The sequence below is a fragment of the Coffea arabica genome, chromosome 10e (genome assembly GCF_036785885.1).
Source record: "Coffea arabica cultivar ET-39 chromosome 10e, Coffea Arabica ET-39 HiFi, whole genome shotgun sequence".
NCBI lineage: Eukaryota > Viridiplantae > Streptophyta > Magnoliopsida > Gentianales > Rubiaceae > Coffea > Coffea arabica.
The window spans coordinates 35484392-35499567 of record NC_092328.1 but is presented as its reverse complement, the minus strand read 5'-3'; the positions used below and the strand labels follow the sequence as shown (position 1 = coordinate 35499567).

Below are 15176 nucleotides of genomic sequence, written 5' to 3'. Positions count from 1 at the left end.
TTATTTATGTGGAACTCTAGGATTCATCTAATACAAGTGAAGGAGCACTAGAGGACATGGTCGAAAAACATGTATATGGTTGAATAGACGGATCCACGCGACACTTTTTCTGACAATCATGTGATCTAGGCTTTGATCATGCCATCATGGGGTTTGGATAAAGCCTGCACTACCGTCCACCATGGTGATCCTTAGTTTGGGCAAAATCCATGGTACGATCTAGTTTGGCATTCCCCAAAGAACAACCCTCCACTGTGGTGTTCAAACAATGATGCAATCTAGGCATTGAATAAGCTATCGTCTAGTTTGGACAAAATTCACCTTGTGATCTAGTTTGTGAGAACCCGTAAATTTTCCTAATAATTTTCCTAGGGTTTTTCCCCTTTAATTGCATGTTTTCTGCATTTTCTGGCTTAGGAAAATTTTCTTGGTGGATTTTATGAGTAATTATAGTTTTTAGATGATTTTTCTAGCATTGGGTAGTTTTTGAAAAATTAAGGATATATAATGGACGTGGGCCCCACTAGTGCGAAAAGTTCGGAAAAATTCGGTCAATTAGGTTAAGTGTCGGATACTGCTTGAAATTTATCGGGTGTTAAGAGATAAGTAGAGGGTGAGATTTGATTGATGTGAGAGGAAAAAAAAAAGGGATAGGATTGCATTAATGAAGGTGACAAGTGTCACCATTATATTGGATATGACTTATGACAACTATTCACCTTTTGGACTTATTTGACCCATTGATTAAATATCTCAAAATTACCACAAAAATCACCATTTCTTACCTCCTTGGTGGCCGGCCCTCTCTAGCTAAGAAGAAAGAAAAACTCTCCAAGATTCTTGCTTCCATCTTGCTTGAGTGTAATCATCCAACCATTTGATCTTGTTTCTACTCCATAAAATCTCTCCATTTGGTACTAGAAAGTGATTTGGTGAAGTGTTTAAGGAAGCTAAGGTGTCCAACAACTCTCCCTCTCTTGTTTACTAGGTGAGTAGTGAATGAACTTCCTCCTACACTTAATGAAGCTTAAGTTGTGCTTAGTGGTAGCTAAAGTGCTGAAATTTGTGGTTTATTTCTTGGTTTGAGATGAATTGGTGAAGTTTTCAATTTATTGATGAATTTTCTGGTTTAACGTGATCATGATGTTGTGGTTATCTATGATGGTTGGTAATGAAGGGTAATGACTCTAGTAGGTGTAAATGATGGGTAATTGCAACCAATTTTGGATTTGGAAGGAATTTGAGAAAGTTAAGGTTTTATATCCCCAATTCTGGCCGGTTTTATATCTCATGGTTAGAGGCCGAATTGGTCTTTGCTTAAAACATGAAAGTTGTAGGTATTGATGTGTTTGAGGTGCCTGTAAAATTTCAGGTCATTTGGAGTAGTGTAGAGTGAGAAATGTCGATTTTACTGTTGCTATTCTGGGTTGATCAGAATGTGCGAACTGCGTCTGAAATGGGTTGTTTTGGCTGGAATTTTTTTGGATTTGGATGTTGGTGTCTTCTGATGAAATGTAGCTTGATGTCTTAGCTACCGCATGCCTTTGAAATCAATGCATTTGGACTTGTGTAGACTGAGTTGGACTAATTACAGCATAGTGTGATTTGTAAACCTGCAATTACGGTTCTGGTTTGGTATTCTGCATATTTGACCTAGTTGTGCTAGGATTTGGACTGAGTGGCCTTCTACATTGTTGTAGCCCTGTCTTTTAGCTTCGATATGGTGGGTCTTGCACCCTCATCCGATAATCATAGTGAAATCGGTGCCATTACCGCATAATGAGGACAAAACTGTTTTTGTTGTTAGGGCCAAATGAGTTACATTTCCTGATTTTCTGGTTTGTTATGATGCTTATATATGTTTATAAAACCCTTTTGGGGTTGTGATTGACATTGCCTTATGACTCGTTATCGAGTCTCATTGCACTTGTTTGCATGTTCTAGGAAGTGACGGTGGTGCACGACGTTCGTTTAACGACGGTGCATGAAACATCACCTACTTGAGTGGTGAGTATACTACTCACTTAAATGTTACAATGTGGCTTTGTTATATGTGAATTTGATGCCTTGAAGGCTTATTTGGCTATTGGAAGTGATTGAGGTGAGGGTGTACTTGACCGCCCTCACCCCCTTGTGATTCCATTCATGACTGTTTACCGTTTCACTGAAATACTGTACTTGCTATATGAGATATTGAATTCCATTCATGAAAAACTGATTTGGTGTCGTTTGAACGAATATCCAATGGCCTTACTGTATTACTGAGCTCAACCCCGTAGGTAGTCAATTGAATCGAGTCGGCGAGGGCTTGGTCGTGAAAATTGACATGCCACGGGGACTGTACTGGGGAATCTTGTAGTAATGAGACTCTTGGTTCCGGTATACTCGAGTATTACCAAAAGCTACTGACTGGAGTGCGGGCCCGGTTGGGGTATGTTTGGTGGAAGGAATGGGAGTGAAGTGGGTTCTACGGTTGGTATTCATAAACGTTGACGGAGAGTCAATGAGATTGGATCAAGAATATAAGCGTGGAAATGGGCTCTTGAGAGCCGTCCGTATCCTTTTACTGATTTGTTTTATTCCTTAATTGTGTATTTGAAATGAAAGGTTATGCTTAAGTGATCTTTGTTGCTTATGTGGTAGTAACTCACTGGGCTTAAGCTCATTCCGTTCCATTTGTTTTCCTTACAGGAAATGACCACTTTTGGAAAAGGTTGTGTTAGTTGGTTGTCAAGTTGAGCCCATGTAAATGTCTTTTGAATAGCTCTTTGAATGAAACCCTAATGTGTATTGGGTTCAATTTCTTTTGATTGGCAAACCGAACATGTATATCCATGATGAATCGTTTTGATATGCCGCTTTGGCTTTTGGCTTGTAAATGTTACATTTCAATGTATATGTGTTTGGTTGACATTTGGTTGGATTTCGGATTAACTCGTATTTCAAACGGCGAAAGAAAAATTTCTGGCGGGAATGAACAGGGCCAAATCCGGCCAGGAATCCGGCCAGAAATTGGCCGGATTGTCGGCCGGATTGCCTTGGAATTTTTTTGAAAATCCGGCCTTGCTCACTGGACAGTATCCGGCCAGATTCCGGCCGGATTCTGCTGTGCCAGGCCACTATTCTTCGTTTTCGTTTTTCAATTTTTTTTCTTTTGATATTTGTGGCTTGTCCGAGCGCACTTTTACTTTCCCGAAATGTTCTAGATCGCGTGTAACTGCTCGTTAGTCCTGGCGAGAGCTGGGCAGGCAGTCCGCTAACCCCTTTGGTTCGCCTTAAGGGAAGGTGGGGCTGTTACATAGTTCGACCGTCCAAAAGAACAAGTCTCAATTGGGGGCTATACTAGGCTATATAGGATAGTAGTGTTAGAATGAGTTCTTTCTAAAGACTATTTAGATTGGACATAACCCATACGATCTTGTTTGGCAGTTCAAATGAATAAGTCTAAAATTGGGCACATTACAAGTTTGTATATGATAATAATGTTAGAATGAGTTCTTACAAAATGCGTATAAACAATGAAATTTTAATTAATTTAAAAATTATAATTGGTTTACAATTTTTTCATGCCTTATGTTTTTTCAATCAGATATTGTCATATGTTATGCACACTTGGAGGTTTGGTTATTAAATTGTCAATTATGTTTTTTTATGTGGCATATTGAGGTGTTATAGCCAATTACATGTGTTGGAGATGTTTCTGCCAATCAAATCATGTCATATCACACATCTCTATGACTTGAAAATTATGAATAAATATCTAAATATTTATTTTTTTGTCGAAGGATAATATTTGGACTTATTTAACCCTTATGTATGTGTTATATATTGCAATTATTCGTTCAATTAAATTGTGTCATGTCATACGTTTCTACAACTTGGTTAGTCAAAGAAGACATATTAATATTGTCTTTTAGTTAATAAATATAAAACAAAGTGATAATATTCAAGGTAATGTAATCCCTATATGATTGCATGTCTTGGGAGACAAGCAAGGAAGTATGCATATCTTCAACCTTTAGCCCTTTCTACAACTACAAATAGGGGGCTCTTTCTAAAAGCTCGAAGACACATATATATAATATTCTCTTATATTCTTGAAGCTCCAAAGCTATGAAAGTTTTGCATCTTCAAGATTTTCAATTCTTCTTTATATCAAGATTTGATTCTTCAAGTTTCTTCAAATCTTTCATCATATTAAGGTTTGAAATCTTCATCAAATTAATCAATTTCTTTAAAACTTTCATATCAAGATTTGAAAAAGTCAATGGTCGATCCAAGAACAAGCTACGAGACCTTTGGATTAATGTTTGAAGAGAAGAATTGAAGGAAACTCTCTGTAGTATTAAGAAAATCCAAGAGATTGTAACTCATAACTTTTCTAAATTTTATATATTTCATTGTTTTTGTTTATTTTTCTTGTCATGTAATTTTCTTGCAGGCTTGAAAATTTGTTGAGTACAAATTTCTAACATGCTTGATGGGGCCATCTTTGCCTTTCATCTTTTCTCTTCATATATTCAACTACACATATCAAACTATGGCCCTAAAAAATGATAAATCTATGGCTACCGTTCCAAGGCTGCTAATGTCAAACCTACTGATGATGTTGCACATGTTGCTAAAAACCCTCACGTTGTTGGACTTGTAACAAGAAGTATGATGAGAGCTCTTCCTCTAAGTAGCATGGAGACTCCATCTACATCAATACCCACCTTTGGTTCAACATCATCAAAAATCTCTTATCCCACACTGGAACTCAAGGATGTTCCTACTTTAATCGAAAACTCTTGCTATGCTTGAGTTGTTCTGGATCCAAACCTTTGAAGCATGATGATGACTTATCAAGAACTGGATCAGTAACCTCCCATCGAACTCCACAATCAAAATTGCTTGTTGAAGATTGTGTTATTTCTTCCGTTTCTTCCATTATGCTTGTTATGGTGACAAGCATTCCAAATTTGGAAGAACAAGTGGCAAATATATCCAAGATGATGGAAGCAATGATGAAGCATATCAAGGATAAAAAAGGTATCATCGATTAGCTTCTCAACCAGAAAGATAGCATGCTTTAAGGAACTCACATGGATTTCAAGGAACAACAAGAACATGAGACTTCATCATCTAAAGGAAAAGACACAGTGAAGGACGTACACGCGACCTCCGAAGGAACAATTCCTATGGAACAATTAAAGGAGTTTGTTGAAGATGTGATCAAAACTAAGAAATAAAATGGCTAAAAGTCAAGTTTCACTTATTTCAAACCTTATACTGTGAGAATTGACAACCTCATTATGCCTGCTAGATATTAACCACCTAAGTTTCGCCAATTCAATGGAAACAACAACCCAAAACAACATGCAGCCTACTTTATCGAAATATGCAACAATGTTGGAACTTATGATGATTTTCTCATCAAATAATTTGTTTGATCTTTGAAAGGTAATGCATTTGATTGGTACACTGATTTGAGCTTAAATCCATTGATATCTAGTAGCAGCTTGAGCAAGAGTTTTTCGATCACTTCTATAGCTCAGAAAACTATTAGCATGTTGAAGTTGACTAATGTGCTCAATAGAAAAATGAGCCCGTGGTCAACCACAATGATAGGTGGAGAAGTTTAAGTTTAAATTGTAAGAATAGACTTTCTGAACCTTCTACAATAGAGGTATGCATTTGAGGTATGCATTGGAGTTTGAACTACATTTTGCAAGGCATCTGTCTAATAACTTTTGAAGAAATAGCTACTTGAGCTCATGACATGAAGTTGAGCATCGCAGCTAATGCAACTGATGGTCTGCTTGTCCAAATTCCCCATGTTTAAGCTTTTCATCAAAGCAAGGAGAACAATAGAACAAGAAAGGGGGCAAATCTCCTTCAAAACTCAACAATAAAAATTCAATGGTAACCATAAGGCACCTATGAAGATTGCAACGGAGGTCAGCTGAAAAGTAACTGAGAATATGGACTTCTCAGCCTAAGTTTTCTTTTATTTCCTTCAAACAAGGCAATGATACATGGCTAGAAGGGCATCCAAAGTCGCTTCATAAAAGTCCCTTGATCTTTGAAAAGCCGAAGAGATGGCTGTGTTTGATCGGGAATACCTTGAGGGATGCTGGCCACTCTGATAGTTGGTATCAGAGCCAAATGTTTGAAGGAAATAAGTCTCTATTCTCTATTTTTCCTCATATTCACTAGTCAATGTTATGAATATTGTCAATAAATATCGTGAAAATATGCACTGGTTAAATCTTTATGGTAGTTATGATGCTTGGTATAAACATATTCGTGATCGTCATTTTCAGGGTAATCTCTGGTGTGCATTTGAAGAATACAATGAAGAGGATTGTCTTATGTTCATAGATATGTATGAAGATGAAAAGAAGCATGTGACAGCCCCACCTCCCCCTAAGGCGAACCAGAGGGTTCGGCGGGCCGCCTGCCCAGCTCTCGCCGGGACTCAGTCGCTCACTACAGTCCTCAAACAAATATAAGATAAATCTCAATATAACTCAAATGAATTACAATATAAATCTCAAATATTACAATATAAATCTCCAATACATCAAATTCTCCAAAAATTACATGTCATAAGCGAAGCGGAAACAATTCCCAACTATACATAAAATGATTCCAAATCCAAACTGTACAAGATATAGGCCATCCAGACATGTGAATAAGCACAACAAGTCCTTCCTTCGCTTTGAGCCCTGTGGAGGGGAATAAAATATTTTTGGGGTGAGCTAGAAACTCAGCGAGTAACCGGTGAAATCAGTAATCAAATATATTTCACAATGTTGCATTTCGATCATTTCGATGATGTCATGATTCAGAGATCAAATGTACGTTTATTGCTCTCGTGAGCTAGTGAAATCATTGAACTTGAACACCCAACGCTCAAATAGATCATTTAACATTAACATTGAGAGGGAGCCCCTTTTTGAGCTCCAGATAACATGAACATGAACCATAAATAGAGTGGAGACGTTGGTGTCCAGCACAAGACTTTCCCAGAACTCATTGAAGCCAAAATCATATCATGAATCCACATGCAAGCACGCATGATATGCAATCAAATAAATAATGCAAGAAACATTTCACAAGTACTTTGGAAATAGTTTAAGGTCACTCACCTCCATGGCTCAGAAACCATCCAGCATATAACATTGCATTGCTCAAATCCAAGTCTTAGATCACAAACTCAATGCAAACAAATCCCTTCAAAGTTCGGACAGCACTTCCCCTGAATTTGCTAACTTTTCCAGCCATCCTGGCTTAATTATTTCCTCATTCCAACCCAAAGGTACGCACACAACAACAAGTTCATCCAATAGCCATTCAGCAAGCTCCAAGTAGCTAGTACAAGTCAAGCTAGGGAAAAGTCCGGAAATGAAAGTTAAGCTCAAAACCAGAAAAACAGTTTTGACGTCATTTTGCGGTAATGGCACAAAAGGCGTTACGATTGTCGGATGAAGGTACAAGACCCACCGTTTCGAAGCTAAAAGACAGGGCTACAATATTTCAGAAGGTGACTCAAGCCAGTTTCGAGTGTAACCAGGTCAAAAATGCAAGATACCATACCAGAATCACAAAAACAGATTCACAGAACGCATTCTAACGGAAACATCATAAAACAGGCTATCCAAGTCCAAATCCAGAAATTCCAAAACCAGCTGAAAGCTAAGAAACAGGGCTAAATTTCATCAGAAGGCCTCAACAACCAATTCGGAAGCAATTCCAGCCAAAACAACCAATTACAGGCGCAATTCTTACATTCGGGTAAAACCAGAACAGCAATAGTAATTTCGACTTTTCTCATTCTACACTACTCCGATTGACCTGAAATTTTGTAGGCACCTCTAAAATGTCATTCCCTACAAATTTCATGTTTTAAGACAAGGCCAATTCGGCCTCTATCTATGAGCTAAAAATTCGGACAGAATGAAGAACATTGAAACCTAGTTTTCCACTTTTCTTTCCAAAACAGAAATTGATTGTAATTAATCACTTTTTCCACCTCCTAGAGTCATTAAACATTATTTCCAATCATCATACATGACCCCATAATCATATCCATATGAAAACAGAAAAATCCCCAAAAATTATAAAACTTCACCAATTCAACCAAAATCAAGATATAATCCATAAAAGTGCATCTTATACCACCACCAATCATGAATTGAACATCAATTAAGGGAGGAGAGTGGTTCTTCACAACTCACCTTAGCCATACAAGAGATAGAGCAACAAATCACCTTAGCTTTCCAAACAACTCCACAAAACACCTCAAGACCACTTAGCAAAGAGATTTTATGGAATGATTTGGAGTTTTATTGGTTGGATTTGAAGATTGAGCAAGAAATAGAAGGAAGAAATTGAGAGCTTTTCTTTCTTTCTTGAGCAAGAACATTCGGCCAAGAAGCTTGCAAAATGAAGCTTATTTTGATCAATTTTTTGTATTTATTTGGTAAAGGTAAAGGTAAAGTCAAATGGTCAAAGTCCAAGATTAAATCACAAGGTGACACTTGTCACCTTTTTGGTTTAAAACTTATCTTTTTGTCTCTCCAATACAAATATCTTAACACTTTGTAAAATAATATCACTTAATACAAAATTCCAACAAGTTGTCAAAAACATAATGCATTTACCGCACTAGCGGGTCCCACGTCCAAAATACGCTCTTAATTTCTCAAAAACTAACCGATACCAGAAAAATCATTTTAAAACTATCTTTGCTCATAAACTTTATCTGGGGAATTTTTCTAATAAAGAAAATGTAGAAAAGGCGGGCGATTAAATAAAATAAACCCTAGAAAATTAGAAAATTTTCGGGTTCTCACACTCATTCTTTTCGGGGCGTCACAAACTCCCCTCCTTAAAAGAATGTCGTCCTCGACATTCCCTCTTGTACCAATCAAGTCAAGACATCCCGCAAAAATCACTAATATTTCAGACCAAACCCATAGTCCGGCATCCTAAACTTCAAGCCTAGGATACACTACAGAATCTGAAGCCTAAGCTCTGATACCAACTGTGACAGTTCTCAGGGTCACATCACGGGGTACCTATCAGCTTGCCATCCACACGCGGGCATCCCCTACGGAGAGTTTCGCTTCGTGACTCTTCACGAACGAGAGGCTCGGGGCTTTTCCAGACGAAGGACTTAAAGTCCCAACTGTCGGCATATGGCTCTGATACCAACTGTGACAGCCCCACCTCCCCCTAAGGCGAACCAGAGGGTTCGGCGGGCCGCCTGTCCAGCTCTCGCCGGGACTCAGTCGCTCACTACAGTCCTCAAACAAATATAAGATAAATCTCAATATAACTCAAATGAATTACAAGATAAATCTCAAATATTACAATATAAATCTCCAATACATCAAATTCTCCAAAAATTACATGTCATAAGCGAAGCGGAAACAATTCCCAACTATACATAAAATGATTCCAAATCCAAACTGTACAAGATATAGGCCATCCAGACATGTGAATAAGCACAACAAGTCCTTCCTTCGCTTTGAGCCCTGTGGAGGGGAATAAAATATTTTTGGGGTGAGCTAGAAGCTCAGCGAGTAACCGGTGAAATCAGTAATCAAATATATTTCACAATGTTGCATTTCGATCATTTCGATGATGTCATGATTCAGAGATCAAATGTACGTTTATTGCTCTCGTGAGCTAGTGAAATCATTGAACTTGAACACCCAACGCTCAAATAGATCATTTAACATTAACATTGAGAGGGAGCCCCTTTTTGAGCTCCAGATAACATGAACATGAACCATAAATAGGGTGGAGACGTTGGTGTCCAGCACAAGACTTTCCCAGAACTCATTGAAGCCAAAATCATATCATGAATCCACATGCAAGCACGCATGATATGCAATCAAATAAATAATGCAAGAAACATTTCACAAGTACTTTGGAAATAGTTTAAGGTCACTCACCTCCATGGCTCAGAAACCATCCAGCATATAACATTGCATTGCTCAAATCCAAGTCTTAGATCACAAACTCAATGCAAACAAATCCCTTCAAAGTTCGGACAGCACTTCCCCTGAATTTGCTAACTTTTCCAGCCATCCTGGCTTAATTATTTCCTCATTCCAACCCAAAGGTACGCACACAACAACAAGTTCATCCAATAGCCATTCAGCAAGCTCCAAGTAGCTAGTACAAGTCAAGCTAGGGAAAAGTCCGGAAATGAAAGTTAAGCTCAAAACCAGAAAAACAGTTTTGACGTCATTTTGCGGTAATGGCACAAAAGGCGCTACGATTTTCGGATGAAGGTACAAGACCCACCGTTTCGAAGCTAAAAGACAGGGCTACAATATTTCAGAAGGTGACTCAAGCCAGTTTCGAGTGTAACCAGGTCAAAAATGCAAGATACCATACCAGAATCACAAAAACAGATTCACAGAACGCATTCTAGCGGAAACATCATAAAACAGGCTATCCAAGTCCAAATCCAGAAATTACAAAACCAGCTGAAAGCCAAGAAACAGGGCTAAATTTCATCAGAAGGACTCAACAACCAATTCGGAAGCAATTCCAGCCAAAACAACCAATTACAGGCGCAATTCTTACATTCGGGTAAAACCAGAACAGCAATAGTAATTTCAACTTTTCTCATTCTACACTACTCCGATTGACCTGAAATTTTGTAGGCACCTCTAAAATGTCATTCCATACAAATTTCATGTTTTAAGACAAGGCCAATTCGGCCTCTATCTATGAGCTAAAAATTCGGACAGAATGAAGAACATTGAAACCTAGTTTTCCACTTTTCTTTCCAAAACAGAAATTGATTGTAATTAATCACTTTTTCCACCTCCTAGAGTCATTAAACATCATTTCCAATCATCATACATGACCCCATAATCATATCCATATGAAAACAGAAAAATCCCCAAAAATGATAAAACTTCACCAATTCAACCAAAATCAAGATATAATCCATAAAAGTGCATCTTATACCACCACCAATCATGAATTGAACATCAATTAAGGGAGGAGAGTGGTTCTTCACAACTCACCTTAGCCATACAAGAGATAGAGCAACAAATCACCTTAGCTTTCCAAACAACTCCACAAAACACCTCAAGACCACTTAGCAAAGAGATTTTATGGAATGATTTGGAGTTTTATTGGTTGGATTTGAAGATTGAGCAAGAAATAGAAGGAAGAAATTGAGAGCTTTTCTTTCTTTCTTGAGCAAGAACATTCGGCCAAGAAGCTTGCAAAATGAAGCTTATTTTGATCAATTTTTTGTATTTATTTGGTAAAGGTAAAGGTAAAGTCAAATGGTCAAAGTCCAAGATTAAATCACAAGGTGACACTTGTCACCTTTTTGGTTTAAAACTTATCTTTTTGTCTCTCCAATACAAATATCTTAACACTTTGTAAAATAATATCACTTAATACAAAATTTCAACAAGTTGTCAAAAATATAATGCATTTACCGCACTAGCGGGTCCCACGTCCAAAATACGCTCTTAATTTCTCAAAAACTAACCGATACCAGAAAAATCATTTTAAAACTATCTTTGCTCATAAACTTTATCTGGGGAATTTTTCTAATAAAGAAAATGTAGAAAAGGCGGGCGATTAAATAAAATAAACCCTAGAAAATTAGAAAATTTTCGGGTTCTCACACTCATTCTTTTCGGGGCATCACAAAGCAATATTTAGAATATTTGCATCCTATGTCTTATGCCATAGTTAGTAGACAAGTTGCAATTGATCTTCTGTATGTAGAAGCTCTAAAAAAGTAATCTATTTGTTATAATATGTCTTCATCTACTTCTTCCAGTATTACTACTTCTAGTGGTCTTGTGTTAAATAAAATTAATAGTAATAAACTAGATTATTTGTATGAAGTTTCTGTTGAACCAGAGGTGGTTAATTCTACCTCTTTGTCTGTTATTAATCCTTATACTATTTTTGGCAAACAATCTTTCTCTCCTTTAAGACAAATCAAATCTTTAATTAAATATCATCCTAAAGGAGTTAAAGAATATATCCAAGCCTCTAAGGTTGATCAGCATCCTATTCCTGCCACCAAGAAGGAACAATTTATAACACTTCATATTCCTAATGATTTTCCTTCACAGTGGAAGCAACAAGGGTATACCCATATTCATTTTGGAGCCATCAGGATTTCCTTATCATTTCATGGGAGAAAAGGATTACCAGTAGTAGCTCGAGTAGCTCTACTTGACACTAGATTCATAAAATATCAGCATGCTTGTATTGCAACCGTTGAAACAACTCTCAATGCTGGAACTGCATTTGTGACCCTTTTCCCTAATTTTAATATGTCTTTATCAGATCCTCACTTACTTGATGCTTTGAAAGTACAGGTTCAAATTATTAGTGCAGATCAAGTTACAGATGCTATTGCAGCAACTTTACACTATCAAATGGTGTATTGAGTCCATAATCATGCTCTTGATCTTACTATACCTGGTGGAGAAGATGCTCTTCTTATCCGAGTAGATGAAAAGAATACAGCCTCCTGCACTTATGTTCCAAGACAAATTTCTAAGTTAGATCTAATCTCACTATTACCCCATAGTTGGATTACTGACTATGAATCTCTTCATACTCAGGCCAATGAACCTCTTGAATCTTCAAATTCAAGAATTTGTCAAACTACAGAAGGAAGAATTTCGATTTCATTTGATCACTCTCATCTGAAATCTTCAAAGGCTAATATACCCTCTATAATGATTGCAGATGTCTCAATGGGGTTACCTAGCGAAGAAGGCAAATTATGGGGTCGGTATGATTATAATATTGAAATAGGTTTTCTCCAAGATATTATTGCCCATTTTAATAAAGATGGAGAAGCTGTTTATCATTTCCAGGATCCCATCTCCGGCCATATATATTTTGATGTTTGCACAAAGTGTGATGATTGTTGGTGGGCACATACATATGGAACATATGATTCAATAACCTCAAAAACGAAAAAATCTACTGCAGTTGATCCTCAACCACTTGATCATCCTTCACCTTGTAAACCAGGCCCTAAACCACATGAGCCAGATACTGGCAATTTTACATCAATCAGAAGCTGGTTTAATGGTTACCAAATTCCATCCTCATGGGTTTACCAACCACCAAAAACGGACCAAAAATCCCTTCATCCTTACTATAAAAAATGCCTTGATATTTTAGAAAAGGAAGCTAGGGATCAAACAAAGAAACAAGAATGGAAACCCAAACTGGTCCAACCAACTAGATGCTTGAATCAAAAGCTTGAATCTTCTCTCAATCTAGTTGATGAATGTTTTATGTTCAAAGAGGAAGATTTCCCAAAGTTGGAATCATTTGTTAAAAATGGTTCTAGGCATATCCCAAAGATTCAAAATGCTGCTCCTATGGTTCTACCATCAGGAGAAACAGTAGGTCCCAACCCTACTGAAGAAGTCCTAAATTGGCAGACAGAGAACTCTTTGGTTCAAAATTCTGCACTTACTTCTATTCACAAAAATGTTACGGAAGTACGAGGCAAAGTTGATCATATTGACACCACAGTCAAGACTCAGAATTCTCAGGTATCTCATATGATTGAAGTTCTTGAACGAAGACTTGAAGGACTCAGGTATGAATTACCATCTAATTCATCCTCCTTAGCCAATTTCGTCCTGAATAAAGAAAAAGAAACTTAATTTATTCAGAACCAAATTGCTACTTTAAGAACTACAGGAGAAGTTCCTAAATTTGATATTGGACCAAGTGAACCAGTCACAAAGGTAAGTTCAGGATTTGGTGCTACACCCATCAGAAACTGGCCAACATCTTTTTATTTTGGAGGAATTACTACTCCTAATCCTTCAGTGTTTTTCCCTAACCAACCACAGCAATCTTCTAAACCTTTTGATATTGCATAGGTTTTGCGAGAATATCGCAAAAACAAACAAGAAAAGCAAAAGGAAGAAGAACAACATAAAAGAAAAGCTGAGAAAGAACAAAAAAGAGTTGAGGAAGAAAGAAAAAGAAAGGCAAAGGAAGTTGTACAAGAACCTGACTCCTCATTAATGTATACTGTACATACTAATCCTACTTTCTCTCTTGAACAGGAAAGGAAAGCAAATGAAGCTACAAAGATCTATGACAATCCCCTTTCATCTATGCTAAAAGATCTTCATGATGATTTAGTTCCATATATATCAACATATTCCCAAGTATCTGATTTCTCTGAATCAGACTTTCAAGTGTCTGATAAAGAAGACTTATCAGTAGAAAGTCAAACATCTGAAGAAGAAGCAGGAAACCCTTCTCAAAATTCTTCTCATGATCAAACTTCTTCTGATGACCAAATCCCTATAATTAATATGGCAACTGAAGCTGAAGTTGTACATCCAGATGATACATGTCGCGCCCCACTTTTTGATGTGGTGGTGTGTGAGTGAGTAGTGTGTGAAAATAAAAGGCCATGGGACTTGAAAATGCTACGATTTGGCCAAACAAAGTTCAAAAAGGGCTTTGAATGAAAGTTGGAGTCGCCACTTGGTATAGAGTTAGGGTGTACCAAGTCACCCAAAAGTGATTTTTTGGAAAAGCGAAATAAACAAACCCTTTTTAGAACTTTTAGGTATACGTAACCAGAAAAAGGGATCGGGGGTCACATTTGATAAGGGAGAAGGCAAAGGCAAAGCCTAAGGCACTCCCTCACCCTAGCCAAAGCTAGTTGCGTGACTTAGCCCCACTTTTCCTAATTTTTCTACCCAAGGTATGTATCGCATGTTGGATATGACTAATGGATGCGAAAAGGAAAGAAAAATGCAATCCTAAATCTAAAATGTTTCTCATGAGGCTTTTAGGTCCCAACCACATGAATTGTGGTGGCCAATAAGGAAAGCTCTCAAGGAAGTCGTGATTAATGCAAGTGAGGACTTAAGTGCAAGTGTGCAAGTGTGAGAAAACAAAGGTGTTTTTGTGTGCAAATGAATGAAAATAGGATAGTAGATACATATAAGTGCAATTGGGTGCCATTTGTGAGATAGAAAAATAAATAAGTGATAGGAAGAAAGTGGTGAGAAAGTGTAGATTGAGAAAAACTCTAAATAGTGAGAAAATGTGGCTAAAAGAGTGTGGATGTGGTATAAAAAGAATGCAAGTGTATGACCTTAAGGGAATGCATCAGGTCGGGCACGGGAAGGACTCCT

General features: G+C 37.4%; 1 long non-coding RNA gene across 1 annotated transcript; it reads left to right on the top strand.

Annotated features, from left to right (window-relative positions):
• Positions 1-86: 86 nt before the first annotated feature.
• Positions 87-2894, top strand: LOC140014962 (uncharacterized). Its single transcript, XR_011821714.1, has 3 exons — positions 87-212; positions 1945-2007; positions 2692-2894. It is a non-coding gene; the product is annotated as an uncharacterized lncRNA (long non-coding RNA).
• Positions 2895-15176: the final 12282 nt, after the last annotated feature.